Source organism: Anser brachyrhynchus (assembly GCF_964034855.1).
Source record: "Anser brachyrhynchus genome assembly, chromosome: 21".
Lineage (NCBI taxonomy): Eukaryota > Metazoa > Chordata > Aves > Anseriformes > Anatidae > Anser > Anser brachyrhynchus.
This window is the reverse complement of record NC_137714.1, coordinates 7,497,642-7,509,614: the sequence shown is the minus strand read 5'-3', so window position 1 is coordinate 7,509,614 and position 11,973 is coordinate 7,497,642. Positions and strand designations below refer to the sequence as shown.

General features: G+C 43.5%; 1 long non-coding RNA gene across 3 annotated transcripts; it reads right to left on the bottom strand.

The window, feature by feature from the left end:
- Nucleotides 1-1,101: 1,101 nt before the first annotated feature.
- Nucleotides 1,102-7,033, bottom strand: LOC308181347. Of its 3 annotated transcripts, none has more exons than XR_013941427.1 (2): nt 1,828-7,033; nt 1,102-1,683 (listed from the first exon to the last, which is right to left on the bottom strand). It is a non-coding gene; the product is annotated as an uncharacterized lncRNA (long non-coding RNA). The 3 variants fall into 3 exon arrangements; XR_013941428.1 differs by having other exon boundaries at nt 1,102-1,677; XR_013941429.1 differs by having other exon boundaries at nt 1,833-7,033.
- Nucleotides 7,034-11,973: the final 4,940 nt, after the last annotated feature.

Below are 11,973 nucleotides of genomic sequence, written 5' to 3'. Positions count from 1 at the left end.
TTTTTAATCTCCTTGCCCTCCCATCACCCAGAAGAGGCACAGACCTCTGTAGCACTCAGGACAAAGGGCTGTGCCCTTAATTAGGTAACAAGAACATTCAAAGGGATAAAAGCTTTAAAAATAATGGAAAGCAATCATAACCCAGGACATAAGACACTTGATTATTAATGATGAGCAATTACTAAAAACGACTTAGGAAGAAACTCCTCTGTAGGCAGACAATTCCACAAATGCCTGCTTATGGGATCACTTCCAGCTGAAGCAGATTATTCTGACAACGGACCCTGAATGAAGATAGATCAGATACCTGGTCACTGAAACCAGAAAAGGTAAAATATTCTGAAGTTCTGTTGGAATTTCTCACCTCCTTACTAACATCTTCAGCTGCAATGCAATTTAAATATTCATCTGCTTTCATGGGGATAATTTGTTGCTGAGAATGCCTCAAACTGCACATTCCATTATTTTTGGAAGAAAGAAACAGTCAAGGTTTCATACTAATACTGCTCAGAAACTCTTGATTTTTAACCATTCTCGGAGGTATGTTATTTTACAGAGCTGTATAGTTCTCCGCTTTAGGGAGGGGCACATTTTTCAGTCCCATCAGACTTAAATCATAATTTCCTACTAAAAACCACATTACTGCAACTCGCGACAAAACTTTTACCACACATTCTCTTTGTGAAGACAGAATCTTTACTTCAGTAAAGCTGGCTGGAACGAGCTCTTGCACACTGTTAGAGAGTAAAAGGAATATAATAGAAGATGATAGATACAGATCTATGGAGTGTTGTAGCTTTTTAATACTTCAGATGTAGATTTCATGAAACAGAAGCAGGGGCTGAGAAGTGTTTGATGAACAGTGGTTCTGGTACATGCAGCACTCATACCTAGTAGTCTTGAGGAATTGTTCAAAGGAAAGCATCCTACTGCCACGCTTTTCTCTTAGTAGAGGACAAAACAGCAAAATCAGCAAAGTTATTACTAAAAGCATATACATATAGATCCCCCTGGCCTGCCCAACCCCAGCATGTCACATCCCAGCACAGCCAGGCTGCACTGAACGTAAAGCCAAGGCACTACTGCAGGGTCATAGTCCTGCAAGCTCCCTAGGTATCCTAAATCCCGTAAAACTATGTGGATGAAAGTTAATTTTTAAATAGTGTAGAATCAAGCAACAAAAACTACATTTGAAAGTATTTTCAAACACTTCAATAGCTTATTGAGATCGAGGTGTTGATGGAAACATTTTCCCTGACATTCTTTAAAAATAATCTTTAATTTAGATCACTGTGAGCTCTGCTCCGTGCTTTGAAAGGCTCAGTCTCTGTAAAAAGTTTCCTTTAGGGAGCAGCTTAGTTCGTTTTCCTGCAAAGAAGCACTGCCCTCCCCCAGGTTGTTTCTTGACTGGAGTAATTGCTGTGACTCCGCAGGTCCCAGACAACCAACAGCTAATTAGTTCCAATTAAGTTCTCTCACAGGTGCTTATGAAGTTGCCATTTGAAAGCAGCAGTTTCTCCTGAAAGGTGGGAAGGGAACACCAAAGATCAGAGAAGAAAAATAGCAAAAGATCAGTCCTGGGGCAGCTTTGCTTTTTGCTCGAGCAGGGTATGTATGAGGAATCTTTTTCTGACTTTCAGAGATGTGACTGCTCCCTGTGGGTGTCCTGGTGGGCTTCTCTTCCTGTTTAAAATAAGAAAAAGCACCCAGGAAGTAATCTTGGAGTAGCGATGTGTGTGATCTGTGCTGAAGAGTTCAGTGAACGCATAGCACTGGGGTTTTATCACGAAGTAAGCCAGAGAGGATCAGTCCCAGCAGCTTAATGACCTCACCTCGTGCCCCTCGTGGTAAGCCCGCAGCAAGGTGTCCTCCTCCAGAGGCTGCGTGCACTCGGTCAGCCGAGCTGGGACAAGCCTCGAGCTGCCTGAGAGCTCATCACTGCCGAGCCTGACCCTTTGCTTATGTTGGCTTTTTACTGGTGTAACTCTTCTGTGTTTATCAAAGCTGTTCTTCATCCTTACCAAATGAAGAGAAGGATTGTGTCTCTAACTAGCTCTAGCCTGTTGCTCTATGTGGGAGGCAGGAGGAAGCTGCAGAACTATACTTAAGGCATTTTAAGGAGAAAAAGTATCTATAAACCTTGTGTGACTAAAAGCAGAAGAAAAGCTGCAGGTTTTAGTCCCGTTCCCAACTGGTTTTTGTTCTGTTTGTCTGCCTTTAAGTGATGGTGTCAGTTGTGCTATCTTCCTAATTATGTACTGGCCCTCTTTATTAACAGAAATGATCAGCTTTGGACTTGCACATTGTAATGGCTGCTGCTCTCTGTGCTTGCACCTCGTTATTGCGGGGCCTTCTGCGCTGGTTTTCAGTCTGTGGAAATAGTTTGAGCCAAAATAGAGCTTTTTATTGTAGACTGTGGAAAATACTTGTATGTAAAACACGAGTAATGTTCATCTCTTCCCAAAACAGTGCCAGCGTGGCCTCACCTGTGCTCCCTGCTCCCCCCGCACAGGTTGCACTGATGCTTGCTCATTCTCGCTTGCACAGCTGGGAAGAATAACCACTTGGGCAGCAGTCAGCACCGAGTGGGGCTGCCTGACCTCAGTTACCAGGGAAATCAGATGAAGTGACCTTGTAGGTGTTCTCTAGAATTCTCGTGTATGAATCCAGAAGACCCCTTTGAGCTCTCTGTAGCTGCTATAACCACAGCGTTTGGTTTAGGCTATGCGAGCGTGTTGTGTGTTGTGTTAGGTAAGCAGACACCCTCTGGAAGGATCAGGTTTCATGGCTGTGTATTTCATGGATTCTTCTGTCTTTCTGTTGCCCATAAGCTCTGCCAAACCATACGTGGTTCCAGGCACAAATATCAATAATAAAGTTAGACCAGAGGCAAAAAAAATGATAATATTTTTTAATGTAAAAAAGTCATTTTCATGTTTGGTGGTAAGAGACTAAACAGGGAGCCATGGTGGTCTTTCCATCTCTGATTTGTGACCTAACCTAGCTAAACCTCCCTGAGCATCTTCCCTTTGAAGGAGTTCTGTTGGATGTTTAGCAACTTCATATTGTAGATGAGGCTAGAATAAGTTCTAGAACACTCATTGTATTGCATTTGGGACTGCATCTTAAAGCTGCAAGTAGTAAAACTGTTTATATAGAAATCCGCAGAGATGTGCCTTCAATTAAGTGCTTCAAATAAGGCATCTTTAACCCCACTTCACAAATGGGGGTGGGGAGACACAGGGACATGGCCTCTTATGAAAGAAGAGGGCTTCCACAAGGTCACAGCAGTTGAGGAGGAGAAATAGCATTTAGTTTTCCTGATTCTCCCATGAAATTTTCCAAACTGCACCGCTTTTGTGTGCGCTGTTCATTGCAACTGAAACCAAGAACCCTACCAATATTCAACAAGTAACTGATGAAACCTCAGATGCTTGTCATCATCAAAGCGTTAAAAGACCTGTTTAAATACGTTCCTACTTGGCAAACAGTTTACATTAGATGACTGAGATCATGCAGGAATAGCAGAGAGGTTGTTAGCAATGATAGAAGCTAAACATGAATCAGCTAAGTGGAGGGTGTTTGTTAAACCATGCGAGTGAAATAGATACCTAGTTTATATGGTGGTTTTTAAGGCAGCAAATTGTTACTAGAAATTATATTATATTCTGTCACTCTTGTTTCTGTGTTGTGCTGCCATATCATATGGTATAATATTCAGTTATGAGAATGAGAAGGAAGACATATGGAGAATGCAGCTATGCAATCTAACTCTTGGGTGAAAATTATACAACACTTTTCCATGTTATTTATATGATTCACGCAGTATTACAGGCTTCACTTATGATTATTTCCACTGACTTCTGGTACTTTATTCGTTTGGTTAAAGGCAGATTGAGAAATAATTGTTTCAGTTTGCAGACTTCTCTTAAAAATGTAGTGTTCCTCCATCTTTGCTATGCTGTGTTATGCCAAGCACAAGCTTTCCTCAGGCAACGATGAGCACATTTTGAATACAATTGTGTGCAACACTTCATTCCATCCTAGATATGTGTGCTACATCCTGCAAAAAAGAGATTGTTTTAATAACTGGAAGAATGTTTACTAGTTTTTCTCCTGTATCTATGCATCTAGGGCTTGATCACTGGAAGTCGAAGTGCATGAGCCTTGGTAGCAAAGGAAATGTGACTACATTTTTTAAAAATTGAGGGTGGGGGAAACTCTTAATATAGAACTACTGTGATTTAAGGCACCCTGTACATCACAGTTTATTATTGACCCAAAAGAAAAATGATGCTTTTTCTGGTTTTCTATTATTATTATATATTTTTTTAATCCAGTAATATCTCTTTCTCTACTCAGCTACTTCTCATCTTGAATGTGCGTAGATTTTGAGCCTTAAACCTATCACTTTCCACAGACTGCAAAATTCCTAACTTTGTATTCAGGCCAGTGCCGTTTTGTGAATAAAGTGCCACACTTTATGTGGGAGGAAGAAGACAGAAAAAATGTTGTGGCAGGTGGTTTAAAATAAATAAGAATAAAACAAGCTGTGTTTGAAACTGCTCAGAGCTTTGAAATGTTTGAAGCAGTGTCTGCAAACCAGGGTTGCTGTGGAGAACACTTGTGAGAAGGTCAGTTGCAATTATCATATGGTTTTGCAATTTTTTTGCCTGGATATTATTACCAACAACACAGTGTGTGTGCATTTACATCCTAGGAGATGCACAAACTAGCCTCTAAATACCATACCAAGACTCTAATTGTAAATCCAGATATAGGGTACATATCATGGACCTGCATGTTAAATATAATGCACCCGAGACTAGAATTTGGCCTTCAAGCTGTAGTTTTACTTAAGTTTTGCTCTGCTTGGATTATAATTTTAGTAATGTGAATAAGAAACTGTGCAGATGCTAACCAGATGTTAATATCAAACTGTAGTTCAGCATGTTTCCATGTCATAACTACAGTGTTACTATGGTGATAACAGATTCACTAGAGGTTTCATTTAATAAAGCAGGATTGCATGTTATATCTGTACAGTTACCATAGTTTTAGTCAAACAATTGTGCTTCTTTTCTCTGAATTGATGGTGTTGCCACTGAGTTTAGTCTCCCTTGTAAATCTATTTTTTGGGGGGATAAATTTGCTACATAAGCACGTTCTAGTATATTGCTTTAAATGACCTCTATTCTTTTCTATGGCAAAAAAAAAAAAAGTTTTGAGTATGAAACTGAAGCTTATACTTCTTTTTTATTCTGCATTTGACTTCAAATTTAATGACATTTGGGCTAACTGCCCAAGACTTCCAAGGAAAGCCTAAGAAGTTGGAATAAGCAAAGAATCTACACTGTCTTTCACATGAAGTCACCTGTATTTGCAAGTGGCAAAAAAAGGATATTCAGTTTTATTGACACTCATCCAAGAAGCCAAGTAAAAGGACTGGCATATTATTACTTTAAGCTAACAAAATGCAGTCTGATAGATATTTAGGGCCAAATTCTGTTCTATATCCTGCAGTTACCAGCTCAATAGATTTGTGCTGTCGGTCTGAATGCACACCAGAAGAACTGCCTATACTTTGTTCTTGCATTTTTTTTCTCATCTTCCTTGCCTTGCACCTTGTCTAATCGCTTACAGATCCACAGGCCAGCTACCATTACTGTGAGAAAATGCTCGAGTTTTCACTTGCAGCACTCAGTACAAGACACAGGCAAGTTAGGTCCAAAATGAGTCCGTTTCATCCCTGGTCTCAGTCCAAGTCCTATTCCTTTTCTAAGTAGCAGAAAGCTTTGTAGCTTTTTGTGGTGCTGGATATTCTTAACCCTCTGTAACTCCATTTACATTGATGTGGTTGCACAAAACTGAGGGCAGTGTGTAGGTCAGAGCTGGGAACTCATCTCTTTTCTATGAGACCAAGAGGAGCTTTTGGCTTCTTTATGTCTTAATAATAGAAGTAATAATAACAATAATTAATAACTATAATGATAGTGATAACCTTCCAGCTGAACATGTGCAATTTGTATTGCCTCAGCATTATTCCCAGGCAGAGCTTCATTGATATTCAGAGCGCTGCCATGTCTGTCACTGCTCTGTGCACTTTGGGTCTGGAATCCTTGGGGAGCCTCACAGCTGTCAAATTGACTTCCATCATTTCTCTCGGAGCCGAGAGACAAATTATCCAGCCAGCCATCAGACCAGGCTTCACAATCGAACTTGCAATCTCTGTGATAAAACGCTGCGTCCCACTTCAAACAAATAGTTCGGCCTCTGAAGAGGGGGAGAAGGGCTGGGGCTACTGATGCTGTTTGTTTGTCAGTGTCCCTTCTTTATTCTGTGGAAGCTTTACTAATAAATAAAAAGGTATTCATGGTCTAATGATCTGGCAGGCAGCAGAGCCGACATATGCCAGTGAGTCACTCAGAACCCCACTGGGGGCTGCTGACACTCGAAATGCACGCTGCGGGGACGGCCGTGTTCAGCAGCTTAGCCCTGACCGCAGCAAGACAAAACAAATCCCAGTCAAGGGGCTGGGGCAGTGAACTGCACTGGAAGGATTTTCCCTGCTTTTCACTTGTTCTGACTGCAAGAGGGTTTTTAGTCCTTTGAAAGCTGTTAGGGGAGAGCCTCAGTGCCGGGACCTGTGCCAGAGACGAGGCCTGACGTGAGACCTCTTGTCAGGGCACCACCCTGCAGTTGGGCCGCGCACCAAGGCCGAGCTGCTCTGCTTCCTGCATCCATTTGGGTTGGGAAGTGGCAGGTGCTTAAAATGGCGGTGGGACGTTTCCGCGGCACTGCCACCGGCTCCTCAGTGCGGAACAACGCGGCCGCGGGGTGGCGGCGGCCGCAGCGGGAGCCACAAGCGGGGCCCGGCCCCGTCCCTCCCCCGGGGCCTCGAGGGGCGATGCCGCCGGGGGCTCCGCGGGGCCGGGACACGGCGGCGCTGCCTCAGCCCGCCCGCGGCTCCCTCAGCGCCGGGCCGCGGAGCCGCCCGCCAGGGGGCGCCGAGGCCTGGCCCCGTCCCTCCGCGCCCGTGGCGGGGCCCCGGGGCTGAGGCAGCTCGGCGGGGCCCCGGCCCGTCGCCCTGCCGCCATCTCGCTGAGGGGAATCCCCCGCAGCCCCCGGCGGGGAGCGAGGCCCCCGCGTGTGGCGGGGCTCGAAAAGGCGGCGGCGGGGCCTCTTCCTTCCCCTTCTTCCTTCCCTTTCTTCCTTCCCCGCCCTCGCCCCGCAGCGGGAGGCGTCGGAGCGGTGACATTTCTTGGCTAACGGGGGTGCCGGCTCGGGGGTGCCGGCTCGCTGCTGCCGAGGGGATGGAAGAAAGGCCGCAGCTGTTTGAAAGCTGGTTGTGCACGGGGAGCTGTGTGACAAGGAAGTAGCGGAGCCGCCACAAAGGCCCTTCCCTAGAAGGAAGCCTGGGTTGTGCTTGGTTTGGCTCTGAGAGCAGAGAAGCTGCCTGCAAGGAAGGAACTTCCTACTCTGAAAAGTTGCCATGCGGTGCCAGGTTGAAAGGGAACACCCATGAAATGCCCACGGCTCACTTGCCCGGTGCTGTCCCCGCAGACAGGCCGCGTGCTGGGAGCCGGCTGAGGACAGTACCTGACCCACTCCTCCTTGGGGCAGAGCGTGCGAGGCCTTTGTCAGGAGGTGAATCAACAGGTGCGATTGACTGGAGCACACTGTTAGAATCTGCATTTGGGTTGTAGAGAAGGAGACGGCAGTTCGGTTCCCACCAGTATCCCTGCCTGACACTGAGGTTGCCAACGTACTTGAAGATGAGACAGGTACTCTAATGCACGGCATGCCTCTCAGTTTGTCGTTTGAACTAAGCATGTGGATGTTCAATCTTTCCAGCAAGCTATCCAGCATAAATCCCCCATGTCCTTATCCCCCTCATTCTCATAGGTCTTTCCTAGATGTTCAGGTTCCAGAAGAACAGGCACCTCTAAATCCGCCACAGCACATTGCTGGGAGAAGACGGTGACATCTGTTTATTTTAAAGCAGCAGAACTCCTGGGGACAGCAGTAGATGCCATGGAGCAAGCTGCCTTTATCCATGGATTGTGCTTTTCCCTAGATCATGTCTGGGGTCAAGAGTTGACCTGGAATTTAAAAGTCTGGGAGAAAACAGCACTTGGCGGTGCCATTTTGATTTCTTGGTGATCTCTTACAGTCTTTCGTTAATCTTTTCCCTGTTCTCTAAAACCAAATTAATGTAGTTCTTTCAAATTCAGCACTTTATTTAGATTCTTGACACTCTTAAGTAGCTGCTTTTAAGGGCTTCTTTCCATTCCGGTTAAAAGTTATACTTCTGCATCATAAAGAAACAAATTGTCAGCACATCTATTTCGTTGTGGACACATGACCATAGCACATTCACTGGTTGCTTGCAAGCTGCCGGCTGGAGGTCAGTTAGACCTGGAAAGCCATAAAGAATGAGGATCTGCCTTTGTAGCGATCCAGCACGTTTTTGTATGATGCCATTGCTGGTATAATCAGCAGTGTCTGGGTGAAGCTGCAAGCAGGATTTATAGTTCCCTGATGAGGATTTTTCCTCTGCTCTTGCACAGTAGCCTGCACCTACAAAAAGCGCAAGGTTCATGAAACTTTCAAGTCCAAGTTTCCTGACAGTCTTGATGATTTGCTCATTTTGTGTTTGGGATTGATTGCTGTCTATCTCTGGTTTTGTATGCATTATATGGTTATCTTTTGAAAATGCCCAGAGTCTGTGATAAAATACTTCGCATTTTAAATCTGACATAAGTATGCTGGAAGTTAAATAACAATGTACAGTATTTCTTTTTCTTCAGAACACTATGAAGTCAGTTAGTATTTGTATCAGGTCTAAAACGCCTTACATGGTTTTTCACTTTCTCCTTTCTGCCACCTCAGTTCTTAGTTACAGCTGCCAAATAGGCTACAAGCGAAACATTGTGTTCAGCAACCTATATCTACCTTTTTTTTTTTTCATTTTTCCTTTCCTATAGGCGTCCACAAATGCCTGTACTAGTGGGTACTTCTGACATTTCCGAATTGCAGTTTGAGAGGGTCAGAAAGGTTCTTAAATGATTAAAATGTCTAAGCATCGTAGAGTTTGGAAAATTACATACAATTTGGCAAAAACAAGCACACAGAGAAAAAGAAAACCCCACCCAGGCATTCCCAAATCAAGAGCGCACCTTTAAAACTTTCCTTTGAATTTGCTTAAAAGGCTTGAATAGTAGGAGATATGCATGAGTCATTCTCTCTCTGTCTCTCTCTAGAACAGGAAAGCTAGCAGAGGGTGGAGGCAAGTCAGCACATAGTGTGGTACGCTTTAAAATATCAGCTGAAATGACTAGGCTGAAGAAGTAGGAGGACTGATATTAGTCACACGCTATTACACAGTTCAGAAGATAAAGGCAGAAGGAATTACCGGACAGGCAGATGCCACTTGGCCCAACATTTAAAAACATGAATCTTCACCTCAGATCTCTTCATTCTTTCTTCAGAATGCCGCTGGTTGCCTTATACTGTGAGAGAGATTCATTATCTTGGCCAGACAGCAGCTGAGTGTCCTTAAGCTATGGTAGGAAAAGGGTCGAGTTTACCACAAGGTATCAGCAACTTGCATCCCGGTCCATTTTGTTCAAGCCTTTTGTTCCTTGTCCCTCTGGACAAGCGCAGCAGTTGTTGCGGTATTTCCACTTCAGAGAGCTGGTAGGGAGGATGAGGAGCTGTGTAGGAAGAGCCAACATCACGGAGAGATGTTTGATACGATTTCCTGCCCTGCTGCAAGAAACTCAGTGTTAGCTAAGTGCACAGTGAAGTAATACATTCTCCATTTCTCAGGCCCTGCTCTTCCACTATTCTTGGCATTTACAAGGTTATGCAGAGTTAGCCTACCTCGCAGAGAAACAGACTATGCTTGTTTCTGGTGCCTACAATGCATAGGCCAGGAACTTGCATGTCAGCAGTACATTACGCTTTGTGGTTGCAGTAGTAACAGAAATGAATTTGGTTCAAGAGAAGGGGAAGTGTATCCTCTGGATGTGTAAATTTCCCAGTTATAATAGAAGAAAACATCCAGAACAGTTGAAAGGTTTTAGTACTTGGATAAACTTTCTTCGATAAATACAGACAACAGTTTGCTGATCAGGCCTTCAGCCTGGGCCTTCAGAGGCTTGCATGATCCAGTCCCCTTATGTACCTCAGTTTCTAACAAGGTGTTTCATTAAATAGCCCAGATCTTGACTCTATTCTATACTGCTTCATCTCTCTGTAGTACATCTGATAATCCTATACATCACATTTAACCAAGCCAAAAATAAAACCTGCAACAGACCTGCCTAGTTGTCTGTGACTGTCTTAAGAAGTACTTCCATCAGCCCTGTGAGCCGTTTTAGATTTAGTCTTACCCAGGTTTGAGCCTGTTTGACATGTGCAAGTATTTCCTCAGTACCACTGCTCAGGAAATATTTTACATGTCAGCTATAGTACCTTTTTCTCAAAAAAAAAAAAAAAAAGACCATTTTCTCTAATTTTCTGACAAATTCTGAAATTCATTACTCGAATTGTACCATTCCTCTGCCCTAATTGGATGGCTGGAAGGTGTCTTAGCAGCTGTCAAGAGTTCTCAAGTGAGTGAAATACAGTGCTAAAGATCAAGAAAGATTTTATAAATTAGCAATAGTAGCTGGTGTTATTAAATAATTTCATTCATTAGAATATCCAGAGTAGTTTACCCCTCCCTCCGGTTAACATACTCTGTAGGTTGGCTATGGCTTTCTTATGGGATGTATTGAAGTTTCCTTCCCAAAACCATTACTTAAAGTATAATAAGGGCAAGAACAGGCAAAACAAAAATAAAGAAAGAAGACCCTCTTGTCTTTCATAGTGAAACTTGGCTTACTGAGTACATTTGTTTGCTTTTCTAATTTATTTTCTTTTGCTCAGAACCATCTGACCCTCGTGTTTAAAGGAACGTTCTTTTCAGTTTTGAAGTCTGCCTATTATAACATCAATTCTGCAGCCTGCAGCGAAGGAGCAGGCAGATGCGGGCTCAGCTGATGCTTACAGATCTGTCTCTCTTGGCATGCAGAATCCACACCTGGAGAGTATCAGCAGTGTCCTCGGTGCCTGCACAGGGGGTAAAAATCCAGGTTGTAAAGTTACAGATCCCTCGGTTTGTCAAAATTTTTCTTACAAGTGCAAAATATGGTACGCTGTTTTCATGCATGAACCTTTCTTCTTAGATTTCAAAATGAGTAAGAAAGCTGCCATTCCAAACACTATTTTCCTCTTCTTTTCATGAAAAAATATTCCCTGCCTTTCCAGTACACAAGTCGTTTCAAAAGGCAAAGTCAAAAATACTTAGATGTCAGAAGGAGTGCACCCATAAGAAAAATACGCTAAGAGGTCAGCCAGTGTGTACCCATTTTGTGCACAGATCTAAGATCAATAAGTTAGCAGTGAGATCATGAAGCCTTCAGGAGGAAACGAGAAGAACTGAGATAGGGACTGCCATGCTATCTGGGCTCTGTGTTTTGTGTTCAAAGAGCTTGATGGGCAGAACAGAGCAGTGGACTGTTTGTGTTTAGTTTATTGCAGAATGTCGGAATAGAGAGAAGTTCTTTTCCTGGGGCCTGTTTGTTCCTCTTTGAGGGTGCAGTTCATTTGTCAGTCAAGCAGCTCTAAGTGGGTTTTGCCTCAGAACTCAATGGCATTGTCATTTGGAGCTCATTTAAAATTGGTCCTCGTTCTTGGTAGTGAACCATAAACATGTACCTTCTTATTTGTGAATGGGTTGCCAGTCAGAAAGAATTGAGTAGTCACAAGAGTTGCTGCCTCCAGTTTGAAATTCCTGGCTCTTGATTCAGAACTTAAATCCTTTCTAGAATTCCAGAAACTTTTCTGACTGCTGTTCACCATTTCATTGTATAAACATACCCCCGGTTTAACTTCTGGTTTAAATAGTTTTCATTAAGGAGTTTC